The 15,004-nt window shown below is 35.8% G+C and overlaps 1 pseudogene; it reads right to left on the bottom strand.

The window, feature by feature from the left end:
* Positions 1-10,165: 10,165 nt before the first annotated feature.
* LOC124889737 lies at positions 10,166-12,628 on the bottom strand (annotated as a pseudogene).
* Between the last annotated feature and the right edge of the window lie 2,376 nt (positions 12,629-15,004).

The following is a 15,004-nucleotide window of genomic DNA, read 5'->3' as shown; positions in this document are numbered from 1 at the left end:
TGGGGTTGTTTCGCGAGACTTTACTTGTTCCATATTTCTTGGATGGGTTTAAGGTTACCGAAAGGGTCAAAGTTGTCTTCTCCCAATTTGAATATCATGAGGAGGTGTGGTGCGATATTCCTCCATTGACATACGGTCATGTATGCTTAGGTGCCGATTGGTTTGCACAACATAGAGTTCTAAATGTGTAAAATTGGCCTAATATTGTAAGAGACCGGTGGGGAAATCACCTCATGACATACATGCTGCTCGAGCCTCAAACAGAAGTGAATACTTACTCCAATCCAAATGCTTATGAGATACAAAATACTGAGAGGAGTAAGGGTGTGCCAGGTTGTAATTCGAGAGTGAAAAAGAAGAGATTGTGTGGAGCGAAGTGAGGGGATTGCCACCAAACCGAGCTAATATTATTTGTCCTTCTATTTTTAAGGACATTTATGTAGGTACCGACATGACAAGTAAAGGAGAGCAATGCCAAAGTGAAGTTGCTGCCCAAGCTTGTGGAGGACCTTCACAACACAGCAAAGGAGAGTCGACTCAAGAACTTCAAGGTAAAATAGCTAATTCTTACACTTTTGAGCATGTGAATGATAATTGTGTGGCTAGTAGCCCATTGAGTGTGAGTAGTAGCTTACTTATTTGTGATTCTAATGATTCTTTGCCTTTTGTTAATGATGTACATGTTGTGAGTGTGGATACACTAGTTGATCCTATTGATGACCAAATTGACTCTTCTTGTTAGATCAATTTATGTCCACCTAGTGTTGAAGCCTATATGTTGAACGAAAGTACATCATCTTGTGTAATTGGTATTGATCAACCTATTTGTGAAAATTGTCCACCACTTGAGTATGTGTGTAATGTGATTAATCAAACTCAAGTGAGTGAAGTATTTGAAAAAGTTGGTCAACAAAAGGGGAGTGAACCCGAGAGCTATTCATGGGATAATTTTGTGCTTGAAACCACTTTGAAACTTGATATTGATCTCTTAAAGAGTGAGGAACTTGCTTGTTCAAAATCTGCCCATGGGTTGGATCATGCACTCTTTAGGTATAATGTCTTGTTTGAAAATGACATAAACACTCCTAATGATCCTAGTGATGAAAAAAATTACCTTGGAGGCTATCGCCAATATGTTAACCCACTATGGTGTGACAACATTCCTCCTAAAGATGGAAATCTCTTCTTGAAAGATGAGAGTACTCTTAAGGGTAAGGAGTGTGTAGTCTTGGAATTTACTCCTTCTACTTTGTGTGACTTTATTGTTGAGACTACTCATAGTGATGATTGGGAAACTAGTAGTGAGTACACATATGAGGGCACCTTAGTAGAAGTCGACTTGAGTGATACTTTTCTCTACTCTCTATTTTCTTTCGATGACATGTATGCTATTGTAGAGATTATGTCATTTAGTTTGAGCGGAGACCATGAGAAAAGGGGAGTGTTGTATAGACCCGTGTCTTTGGACACATTTTCCATTTGACCCCGGTGCCAAATATGGAAATGGTGATGTTGGTGCACCCAACTTGTTGCTTGGTCTACATGACAAGCAAAGTGTCACTCTTGGTGAATCCCATAACCAAATCCTTCGTACATCTTTCATTAAGTTTTAAATATTTCATTCAAAGAATCCTTGGTTATATTGCAAATATGTGAAACCTTGGCATGTTGAGATGATTTGTTGTGCTAACCCTAACCCTCATGCCATGAGGAGTTTGTATTTGTTTGTTCTCTCTTCGATTTTGCAAGGTTTAGATTCGAGCTTGAATCCTTTTCAAGAAGGGGAGGATAATACAGGACAAATGGCCATCTTATCTTTTGATGGCATCTTTAGAGGCCAACACATAGAGGCTCAAGACTTGGTCACCTCTAGAATACGAGAACATGCATGGAGGACCCGTTTTGAGCATGCCATTAAACAAACCCGTGTGTGGAAGATTACACGGGGGCTTACATTTGATGCCAATTTGAGACTACAAGTTTTGAAGTGTGACCCCATGGTTGTGGAGCATTAAATAAGCACCCTTCATTAAGGGTATTTTGGGATTTTCACATGTTAAAGAAACAACCCATGACCTCCCCTTTCCTTAAGGATATTTTGGTCCATTATACTATGTAATAAGTTAGGCTATATATAGTCTCTTATTAAGTCTTTTCTCTTTAGTTTATGAAAGATGAAAGATTGAAACACTTGAAATCCTCTCTCTTGAGAATATACCACCTTAGTATAGTCTTAGTTAGGACTTGGAAAAGTCATCCTTACTATAGGGCTTGGAAAATCCAATATTGTTTGATTGGAAACGGTGGATCTTGAGGTGAGTCGATTACCTTGGCGGTCACCATAAGAGTGTGGTTTTGATTATTACATTCATTAGGGGTTAATGTTGAAATATACTTGGTTCTCAATCTTGTAATAATCTTGGTCTCACTATCTATCCTTTCATAATTTTGCAAATCCATGTGTTTTTGTGTTTGTCATCTTGTATCCCTTTGTGTTTCTTATTTTTTTCACGTTTTATGGACTGTTTTGGCATCTTGGTGGACTGATTTTTATCAGTTCTTGAGCTTGACCTTGTGTTATTGTTGTGAATTGGTGGCTTAAGAACTTCTTGTTGAAGTTGTTGTTGAAAGGTGGAACTTGACAAAATGTTGATTGAAGTGTGAGACCAACTTGAACCTTAGACTCCAAGATTCAAAAGTTTGTGTTCTTGGTGTTCTTCACCAATCTTTATCTTTTATTGACAAAAAAGTGGATGTTAGATCTAAGAGGGTGAAGGAAGTAGGTGTAGTATTTGTTAGTCATCAAAGACTTTTACCACCACTTCCAACCACTCAAAGACTTTACAACCCTTTTCCAACCAACTTCCATGTTTTGAGGGCCTTGTTTTAAGAAAAAATACTAAAAAAGTCCAAGTCTTGAAACTTGAGTTAAAAAAGAGTTCCAAGACTTATTCTTTCCCTCATTAAACAATTCCACCAATCCAGATCAAAAATTGGTCAAGACTTGAACCTTGGACAATAAAACTTGACAAAATCATGACCAATTGAGGGTTGCCACATCATCACGTTTTTACTGTTCACTGATAATTTTTAAGCTCAAATTTTTGATTTCTTAACTTTATATTATTGTTTCTTTAGTTTTGTTTGTTGATTCCATTACTAACTTATAAGCTAGGACTAGAATGTAAGTTAGTTTTGAAACCGTTCTTCGGGTATATGTTCCTTTGTGTGTCTTATTCTTTTGACTCATTGTAATACTTGGTCCACCTCTCAATGCCTCATGGAGTACAAGCAAGTTTACGACACTTGTGAGATCAAAATGTGAAAAATCCAAGAGACAAAACAATAGAGAGGGAGTATGAGAACTATTCTTGTACAACTAACTTGTTTGTTATTTTGTAGGTATCTTTTGGTCATAATGGAAACCATTTTGGCCCTCCTTGATTCTTTATCCCGAGACCTTTCTAGGGCAAATGTGGGTCTTGAAAAAATTGACTTGGATATGGTAACTATGAGTGAGAGGTTAGATCAAATGGAGGGTCGAAGGAACTCTCGTGCTTTTACTCTCGAAACTTTATTTCCAATGACCAATCCTCCAAGACCACCACATAATGCCACATTACAAGCTCCAAATAGCCCTCAAAACCGAGAATAAGATAGACCACTTCCCCTGCAAGTTGATCAAGTCCAACAAGGAGGACTTGGAAGCTAATTTCCTCCCATCCAAACTCCACAACCAAAATCCCACTTAACCAAAGCAAGCCTATCAACCGAAGCTCTACTACACAAAACCCAATATGTCCATATAAAGGAGAATGGTAGAAAGGAACATGAAGGATAAGGGGTCTACGACAATGCTTGTATGATGGTAGGAGACTTGTTTTGGATGAGATTGAAGACAAGGCTCAAGATGGAGAGGAAGCCGAGGTTCAAAATAAAGATGTTAGCTGATACTTGTTCTCATTGTATCCTTGGGTTCCCTTTGTTATTTTGTGGACTGTTTTGTGCACTTTCTTGATGTTTTGTAGACTGTTTTGGGTGGTTTCTTCTGCAGGGCCAATTGCACGAGATGAAGCCGTGAATTTATGGTCAAATGCCTCTCAAGATGGAGAGGATGATACGAGTACGATCACGATCATGGACACTTTTTGAGTATTTTGAAGCGTACCTAAAGAGTGCACAAGTCTAAGTGTGAAGGAGGCCCAAAACTGTCCCAAGCACACTCCATGGGCTGTTTTTGGAGCCCTTTTCATTAAAGGGTTTTTTATTCTTTTGTCTTTTATTTTGTAATGTAATATAAATTGAACATTGTAGGGTTTTAGTTGTTGTTTTTTGTGAATGTTAAAGAAAGAACACTCCTCTTAGAAAGAAAGAGTCCACAACCGAAACTAGGGCATTGCATAAGGGTGGATTCTCTTGTGTGTTGCATTTTGCTTGATACGTTGGTGCTTGGGTGGTGGATGCCTCTCTTGTGTCAATTGTAAGAGTTAGGTATTTGTTATGTGAAGTTTTAAAGTTCCAAGAGTGGAATATGCTCTTGGGTTGTTAAGACTACATCAACACTTGTCTAACTATCTATCTTGTATCTTGTTTTAGTTTCGGCTTCTTGTGTTGTAAATGTAACCCGTTTGTTCTTGTTTCCATTGTAATATTGTGGAGCTTCATCTTGTCTTGCTAAACTTTTTTTTGTCTGGTTGTTTTGGTGTATTAACATCTTGTATCCTCTTCTTTCTTGTTCTAGATAGTGAATCCGAGAGAGGTCCCTATTTGGTCCACGATTTGTTGTGATTTGTGGACTGTTTGGGGTGTGATTTCGTATTTCCTTATTTGTTCCATATCAAACCTCCTAATAGGAAAGAGGCTCACCAATGGCAGAAGACAGAGATCCTAATGAGGCGCTGACTATGGACATGAGAGCCAGAACCTACATCATGAAATGATGTAGCGCCAAAGACGGTCAATACGTGGAATGTATTGGTATGTAAAATCATTTTAGGAGGGTAGTAAATTAAGAGATTAGAAATGACAATAAAATTCAAATGTAAAAGAAGACAACTGGAAAGGAACAAGAATATAAATTAAATTTATAATTGATCAAATAACGTACATTTAATTGCTTTGATTATTTGTGGGAGAAAGTAGTGAACCATCATAAACCACCATGTGAGCGCATGGATTCTAAACTTGGCCCGATCAGCTAAGCCTTCCTATACCTTGCCGGGCATAGGACGTGACATGACATAATTCGCTAGCAAGCATCCATGGTTAGCCCCTTTTTGGGACACATAAAATAAAGAGTGATTCGCTTGCGAAATGATCTCTATCCTATGTCGGTAAACATAGTTTCAGGCATTTGTCATTTAGACCTATGCCTTCACGGCCAACTAACCAACTCCCTTATGCTCATAATGTTATCTTACTGATTCATGTTCATAAATTAGCCATATTAGGCTCATATTCATGGTTTAGCCACTTTAGGGCTTATGCCTGAGAATTAAACAACTTGGGTTCATATTTGAGATTAAGCCACCATAGACTTATAATGAAGTATTATCATCATTAGGACTCATGGGAGGTAGAATCATAATTCATTATTAATTCATCAGTGAAGGATTTTCATAACTTTATCAGGAGTGAGCCTTTGGAATGTACATGTTGTTTTTAGCATAGTATGAGTTTGGAGATCATATCTTAAGGTAATAAAGACATTCATGAATTAATTCGTAGAGCTAGAAATCATACAGATCGTGCCATTTTGTATCGTGGTTCATAAGAGAGGGATTTTTATGATATTATGGAGATCATGAAAAATTCAAGTCATTATATAGCATTGTTGTTTTCGTTGATTTGTGACTTCGCTGATTTGTGACCAACGTGCTAGCTTTACTAGGCCCGTGTTAATATTTCAGCCTTTTTGTGGGATCACATTGGACTTCAGCAACTTTGGTTTCATACATCATGAATTAACACTCAGTATTATTTTGGTGAGTCATTGAAAGCAACATCTTGCAACATCATTATTACAATATTTCAAGTCATAACTTCCATAACACTTAATGGAACTAAAGAGGAAATTGAGGGAATCTGGTTGAGCTTCATGGATCACGGTTCATATGAAAACAGTAGGAGTTTCCAGTATGATGTCTTCTTAGAAACAAAATTAAAAATTCATAGTATTTAGTTAAAAGACAAGCAACAGGCTAGCCAAATGGAGAACAGATGTTAATTTGGAGTGCGTTGCATGTGTCATAGCCATCCAGAATCGAGATACCATCTAGTTATGGTTGTAACTTTGCAAGAACAGTGTATGACAGTTTACTTCTATGGAAACATAAATAAAATATCTACAACTACTACCTGGAAACAAACATGTGAAATGGACAGTCCAAAATGCCTAAGGCAGAACACAACAACCTAAATATTTAGAACAATTTATGTAGAGTATGTGAATGCCATATGGTTCGAAAGAAAACTTATGTTCTTTGAAAGGATAGCTAGAGACTGGAAATTTTTAATTAGCCAGAGAAAATACCTATATGTGCTGTGTGAGATCAAATTATAGGGTGCAAAACTAGTTACAGTGTGCTATACTAGGCTAGATTATGAGGATTGATTCAAAGGCTAGTAGTATGGTTTATCTTTGCTTGATTCTGTTTTTAGATAGCCAGGAGTGTTCATTGGCTATGGATTTGTAACTCTTGCAGCAACTTGTAGAATAAATATTAATTCACATAATATCGAGTATCCATAGAAAAGATTAATGGACCAAGATATTTTTTAAAAAAAATAATAACTTTCCTGGTAACTTGAGACAGGGGACTCGATTAATGGACTAAGATTTTTAATACTCCTTCTAGCATCATTATTTTGATAGTAATCATAATTTGAGTAGAAATAAAACCAAGAGAAAACATAAAAGAAATAATCTTACATACCTCAAAACGTTAGAGAAGTTTGTTACCGGAAGGGACGAAACTAAGATTGATTCTTGAGCCAATCCTCTTGGATTTCTTTTTTTTTTTTAATGATTGAATTTGAGAGGAAAGCTGGATTTCTTGATGATGAAATAGTCTGTATAACTGTTGGAGAAACTGCAGTTTTTTTTTATTGTCTGTAATTGAGGAAGGCAAAGAGATTGTAACTGATGGAGTTTTTAATGTGAGTAAGTGGGGAAAACAAAGAGATTGTAACTAATGGAAAAATAAAGAAAGTAAGGTCTGCCAGAGGAAAAACAAGCGGTTGAATACTGATGAATACAAAGGGATTTAATCACTTGGGGTAAAGGTAAAAAGGAAAGGACGAATTTTCCCTCGAAGGTACTTCACAAGTTACTGAGTGTGAGATGTTACTGGGATACTCAACAACCTTAGCTCCAATAACAACGACATACCAGTGCAATCCCACATGTGGGGTTTGAGGGTAGGATATACGTATGCAGACCTTACCCCCACCTTGGGAGGTAGAGAGGTTGTTTTCAATAGACCATCGGCTCAAGGAACTCTAAACCATAACTGTGTTTGATTTATTTACGCATTTGGTAAACATATAAAATGGTTACAAGTACTTTGAGTTTGATCAAGACTCTTACTATTTTACTTGTTTTGGACACGTGCAATGAAGTAAAGACATTTTAAAATGATATAAATAATTTTAAAAGATGCAATGAGTTACACAAAATTGAAGGGAAGGAATACAAGCTCGTATTAATGAATCATGAGCACACTGGATTGATTTCTTCTTTGTTTGGTAAGCAAAAATTTTATTTACCTAAGTGAAACATTACAAGTCAAGAAACACAAAAGAAGAGAGAAAAAAAGCTACAAGCAAAACTATGCACTGGCTGATCAGTAGAACCCAAGCCAGATGCTAAGTAAGGAGGCACCTAAACATCCTCTAACCTAAGCTCCTCGATGGTAATCCTTACACTGGATAGTAGTCTAATCTCCGGGAGTTGACTTGTTCTTAGAATGACTTCTTGAGTTATCACCTTTGTAATGAGTGTTGTTGGTCTTGTGGACTTCTGACACACCCTTAGGTTCCTTTCCTGCCCACACATTGTATACTGTTGCAGATAATGCCATCTTGTACACGCCAGCTCCTTTGTTCTTTCCACTGCAATAAGTCTCGGCCCGTAACACTTCTTTCTGCCAACCTCTTTGTTGTCTTTATATACCTTGCCACTGCAAGATGCTTTGCCATATACTACCTGAGACTGGACAACTAAAGAATAAGTGTTGCAAGGATTCATCAGCTCCATCACAAAGGGGACACTTCAGGTCAATATATCTCTCTCTTCCACTTAGCTAATCTGTCCTTTGTGTGCAACCTACCATTGAGAGCTAACCAAAGTATAAACTTCCACTTTGGGCACCCTTGGTTGTTGCGGACCAGTCTCCACCAACTAACTTTAAGATAGACCCCCTGTAAAACCTGATACTCCACATTGATCCCATGCCACTAAGAATTTCCTAGACATCTCAGTTGAGCCTGTCCATAAAAGTCTCTTCTAGATCATCTCTAAAAATAGCAGAATCTTTTTTAGGTAAAATTTAAAACTTTACCCCAGAAAGTTTGGATGGAAAATAGGACACTTTTTAGCAACTAAGTGTCCAATATTTAAAGTCTCACCTAACTCCATTAGTATGAAGACTTTTGGGAGGTGTCCAAAAACAAATCCGTGAGGACTTGGCCCAAAGCGGACAATATCATACTAGTGCGGAGTTTGAGTGAAGTTACACGCGGTCCCAACAAGTGGTATCATAGCCCAGGTTCGGGTGTGTCGGAGTAGTGGACTGCGTTTGGTGAGAAGTTCCCTGTGTGACAACAAAACTGGAGATCTACAAGTGGTGCCTTGTGTCGAAAGTCTTCCTGGCGAGTGGTGGTCAGGCGGCATGTCGCGTTGGATGATAACGTTGGTACAAGATGTTTGGCAAATTATGTGAAGTGACCCAGTAGCTGAGATCTACGGTTGATGCCTTGTGTCGAAAGTCTTCTTGACAAGTAGTGTTCAAGCAGCGTGTCCCACTGGTTGGTAGTAGCGGTACAAGATGGTTAGCGAGATCAAATGGATTATCGCTGAAGGGGAGGTCACAAGTGATATGCTCTTGGCTTGAGGGGAGGATTGTTGGGAAGTAAAGCAATCCCACATCGGAGAAATAGAGCTGTGGCGGAGCCAGACTTTTGGTCAAGGGTGTTCATATTTTCCCTTGGGCAAAGAACTGTTTAAAAAAAAAGAAAATAAAGCACTGCTGCACCTGCCAAGGTTCGAACCCGGGTTGTTGATGCGGAAATGCACACTCTTGACCACTGGTCTATGTTTCTCTACCTCGTCAAAGGTGTGCAACAACATGTATATAACCATAAATATCTATATTTAACCTATATACTCGAAAAAAATTTCCAACGAAGGGTGTTCATCATGGCTCCGCCACTGAAATAGAGGAAGAATGTCCAATATTTAAAGTCTCACCCAACTCTATTAGTATGAGGCCTTTTGGGAGGTGTCCAAAGACAAATCCGTGAGGGCTTGGCCCAAAGCGGACAATATCAGGTCCCAACACTAAGCTCTCCCTATACATATGACAGAAATTTGGTTGTCCAAGAACACACCCTTCCAAAGTACAATTTTACCCAAGAACACACTCGGTTAACATTTATTGTCACTACAAAGCACAATCTTACCCAATTTGCTATTAAATGAAGTGGAGAGAATATTCTTTAATTTTCAGAGGAGAGAGTAACATTGGTTTAGTAGTAATCCTTTCAAAAATATTATAGTTTGTAAATGAAAGCAATCAACTGAATTGGTACATCCTTTGCCTATGCAGTTTTTCTAATATATCAAATATTTAGCTTGTCTAAATAACGTCGGCTGTGGATAGACATGTTTCACGTCTTAAAAGTTATGTTTTCTTATTAAAAACTGTAGCCTCCTCTCTTTTTCAAAGCATCATATGTATCAAGAACGGAGATAAATTGAATATAAAAAAGGATGACACATTAATGAAATATTTATTGGGAAAGAATAGATCTAGAATGTACAGTTTTGTGTAATTTACATAATCAATTGAAGGAAAAATTTAATGACAAATACGTTTGGGAAAAATCATAAAAAGTAAGAATCGTATGAAAATTTTTCATAAACTAAGTTAAAAGTGATATACATTTAGCAAACATCATAAAAAGTAACAGAAAAAATTGGCTGCATTCCTTTACGCATTATTTCTTGGAGAAAAAAAAAAAGATGTAATGTCGAAAGTGAGCGTGCTGCTTCATGAATGCCAGCCTGCAGTTAAACAACAACAACATACCTAGTGTAATCTCACAATTATGGTCTGGGGAGGGTGGGGTGTACACAGCCTTACCCCTACCTTGAGAAGGTAGAGAGACTGTTTCCAATAGACCTTCAGCTCAAGTAAAGCACATAATAAATTAGTGGATTTATAAGAAATCTTCTCTTCCTGTGAATAAAGTTCAATTTTCTTTCGATAAAGATTCTGTTAGACACCATATTTTTCAATTTTCTTCATTGAACAGGATATTGAGACATATGAAAATAGACGCACGGATAGTAAATAGACAAAATGTTTATTAGTTGTCCGCATCACCAATCTAATAAAATAAAGTCCCTTCGTCTTCCTCTTCTTAAGGGTTCGTATTGTCAGCTTCCCACTTTTGAGTTGCAGCGGCTGATCTTTCCCATCAAAAGCTTTTATTTCTTTCAATTGACACCATATTTTTCAATTTTCTTGATTGAACGGGATATTGAGACATATGAAAATAGACACACGGATAGTAAATAGACAAAATGTTTATTAGTTGTCCGCATCACCAATCTAATAAAATAAAGTCCCTTCGTCTTCCTCTTCTTAAGGGTTCGTATTGTCAGCTTCCCACTTTTGAGTTGCAGCGGCTGATCTTTCCCATCAAAAGCTTTTATTTCTTTCAATTGACTATGCCAAGACTCGCTTCTTTGAGAAGAAGAATGACTCGGACTCTTCATATCCATTAAACAGTCGATTAAACATTTAGTCATTTCAACAGTTGATGATAGATTGAGTCTCCTAGGATGACAACTGTTAGAGTTGTGACCCGAATTTTGTTGGTTCAGCCCTAAAAGTTTCGCGGTCCGACCCATGTTTGTGATTTTCAATGGGGTCTGTGGTGGTAGCGTAGGGATCGGGCTGATGTTTTTGGGCCTAGGACCTATTTGTACGTACGTACTATATAAGTGCGATTTAGTGAGTTATTTTCATTATTCAGAAATTACGTCATTCTCCACATTGTACTCCTCTCCTTTCAAAATTCCTCTGCCTCTGCCCGTGGTTTTTCCCGCAAGGGTTTCCATGTAAATCTGTGTGTTGTTCTTGTTTTTCTTTTACTTGTGGTTTGCTTATTCTGTCCGAACCATAACAACAACTCCATAGTAAAGCATCCACAAATGTTGGGTACTCCTCAGTCAACCAGAAGTGGACATTTAGAATGTCCACTTGGGGTAGAACCTTTGTGGTGCAGTTGCATACCATTGATGTTGATCTCATGGCATTTGTAAAAACCAATCGAAATGTGAGACGAAGAAGTTAAATTTGATAGAAACTTCCTCAACTTACAAAATCATACAACATCTAAATAGATGTTGGGGCAGTTAAGAACGATTTTTGAGTGCTTCAATTGGCTAGACTCACTTGCCATTTTAAGTTCAGGAATTTGATCTCCAATATACTCAAGTGACTCCAAATTTGAAGAATCAATATTACCTATGCCCGGACATTTTTGAATCATCAAGACCTTCAGGGATTGAGATCTAGAAATAAGGTTTTCGAGAGATCCATCAGATATCCTCACATATTTTAGCTCTAAAGATTTCAGCTTCTGACATTCAACAACATCCAAGTTTTCTAATGAAGAATAACTAGAAAAAAGAAGTGTTCAAGAGTTGGTGCTTTGATTTTAACATGCACGTTTCTAACCCCTTTTATGGAAATCGACTTGATCTTTTGAAGATTCAAAAGCTCAATCTTTCCCAATCCTCGACAATCGTCCAAGTTGAAAGTGACTATCAAGGGACAGCTACTGAGTAGAGTCTGAAGCATGTTTTCATCTAAACTTACATGAGACAAAGAAAGCTTTCTCAATGAGTAACAGTTCGCCACACCACTAGATAATGAAACATCCATTAGATTACAGTCACCTCTCAGAACCAATTCTCTTAAACATTTTCCTGCCATGACATTGATGATAGGAAAAGGGATGATCGAGTCAAGTAGTACGGATTTCCATATATTATATCTTTTACACCATTCTGAAGAGCCATGTCAAGCCACGTATTAATCCGAACGAAAAACAGATCACTGTCATTGGATCCTGAACAATTTGAGAATTCAAACTTGTCAATAGGGATTTTGTCATGCCTGTATCTCTCCATGATTGCGTCCACTATTTCTGCGCCTCTGGACATATATTCAACTCTGAATTCTAAGTTGGGAAGAGTCAACCAGGCTTGTTGCCATGTTTTGGAGAGAATTCTCATCCGGGAAGCTTCTTTATAACTAAGATAACAAAGTATTTTTTGAATGAGACAAACAGACAATATGTCTGTTGTGGCCCTCTGTCTCTTAGTTCTAGCCATGTTTTGAAAGAACCCTAATGTGAATTATGGCAATTTGTAATAAGAGCGTATATTATGAAAAAACTACTTCTAATATGGGGCGGCTAACATCTATCTCTTTTAAGCGCCTCTTAGCCCATTAAATTACTAAAATACCTTTCGTAAGCTAAACCCATTTAACAAACTTTATTCAAAAAAAATTGAACACAGTTAGTGCTATCCATGAGATGCAAAAGCTAAACTTCAGCGCCAGTAGTCATGATCAAACAAACTATCCTTTAGAATGTTGAAATAGAAGAGACTTCTTTATGGACAAAAAAATTAAAGGAAGAGAACAGTTCTTTTGCTTGACATCTATGCTTCATGCACCATCCTGCCTTTTTCTTTTTCTGAATATTTGGTGGATTTTATCATTTTTATTCTTTTAAATTTTTGGTTTTGCTGATTTTATAAAGAATGGTAGAAAGCTACAATAGTTCATGAATAATGTAGCTTCTTTCTCTTTAGTTGTTTGTTTTACTAATTTCATGTTATCAGTGTTCATCGCTTCAATGACTCTTGAAATTGTGTTGATGTTGGATTTTTATATTATCATAGATTCTTGTGCTTGGTACTTCTTAGTTTTTCGTTTTATCATGAGAATAAACATTTTGATAAACTTTGGTTTGTTTCCATGTTATAATTTATGACTTTGGCCAGCCATAACTTATCATTGTAAGTCTATTGTTTCAGTTTCAAATATATATATATCTATAATCTATAATCTATATCTATTCTATAATATATTAAAAATGTGAAGACCCTTAGAAAAGTGATTTGAATCTTTTGCCCTTTACTAAAATACTATGCAATAGACAAAATCGTTTTTTCACTTTTTAAAATTATTATTTTAATTATATTTATTATAATTTAAAGTAAAGAATCCTTATGGTAAATTTTATAAATTAAGGAGTACTAAAAGATATGGTAAAAATTATTAAGAAAATTAATAATACACTGTTTTTGGCAAAGAAAAAACATTCCTTTTAAAGAAGAAGTTAACATTGTGTAAAGTTCAAAAAGGCCAAAAAATAATAAAATAACTAAAAGACTTATTACTATATAAATAAATCAAAACCAACTTTATTAATTTATTATCATTCACGTGTCTTTTAAATTTGGTAAAAAAATTTTTGCCTAATTTACTTATTTCTCTAATGAATTTAAAATCAACGAAAATAATTTAGTAACTTTTCCTTATTTGAGATATTAAATTTAGAACTTTCAAACCGATTAATATTGTATATTAATTTTTTCTTATTTAGAACTCTTTTATATATAGAGATAGAAAAATACCAACATCACAAAATTTTCAAGGTATGCTTCTAATCTCGAGCATTTTTTTTGTTTCGTGAATTTTACATTTTTTTTCTTCAAGATATATGTTTTTCCTTCAAAATTTAATTGCATAACATGAACATTTAAATATTTGTTTTTCCTTCAGCATCTTTATTGGTTCTTCTTCTACTTTATTGTTTTTTCTTCGCCATCGATATTCATTATGTTTCTACTTTATTATAGTTTTCTTTGTTATTATTTTTGTTAGAATTAGTTGTCTAATATTATTATACTCATATATAATATAGCTTTATTCTTTAGAATATGTTTCAGTGCATCAAGATCAATATATATAATTTTAATTTTTGATATTAGTAGCGAAATTTTGTTCACTATATTTAATTTGCTCCTCAATTGCAGTGTGATGATGAATTATCATTATATTAATTTGAGATTTTTATAGGAACCTATAAATTTCAAAATCTGCTCTATGTTTATATAAACATATCCATGATTATATAGCTAATTATAGTTGTGACTACTTAAATATATTATGTAGGAACCGATAATTGTAGAGACACCAAATCTCAAAGTATATTGTTAATCGTCGAAAAAACTTTATAAAGAAGGGGACATAAAACCTTATATGCCAAGATAAACATGTCATATTTACACATTCAAAAGATAATCCAATCATTATATCTATATAATAACATTAATTTCCACTATTTAAACAAATATTGCATTTCATGTAACATTAATAAGTTTTTTTAAAATAAATTGTTATTTTTATTATTATATATTAACTGACGCAATATACACGTGCAAAGCACGTACAATGGACTAGTATATACATATTGTGCCATGTTCCCCCTCCCCAGTTTTACTTACCATAGATTCAGTGGATTGACGTCTTGGACGCTGCATCGTTTTATGATCCAGGTTCGGAGACGTATGCTCGTGATCCATTGCAGCACTAGGTCCTTTCATATATATCATGAGCTTTGGTGAGCCCTCCATCTCTCCAGAAGGCATAGTAATTAGTAGTTATGTTGGTTTAGTCTTATGTTTTAAGGTATT

Source organism: Capsicum annuum, chromosome 12 (assembly GCF_002878395.1).
Source record: "Capsicum annuum cultivar UCD-10X-F1 chromosome 12, UCD10Xv1.1, whole genome shotgun sequence".
NCBI lineage: Eukaryota > Viridiplantae > Streptophyta > Magnoliopsida > Solanales > Solanaceae > Capsicum > Capsicum annuum.
This window is presented reverse-complemented; position numbering and strand designations above follow the sequence as displayed.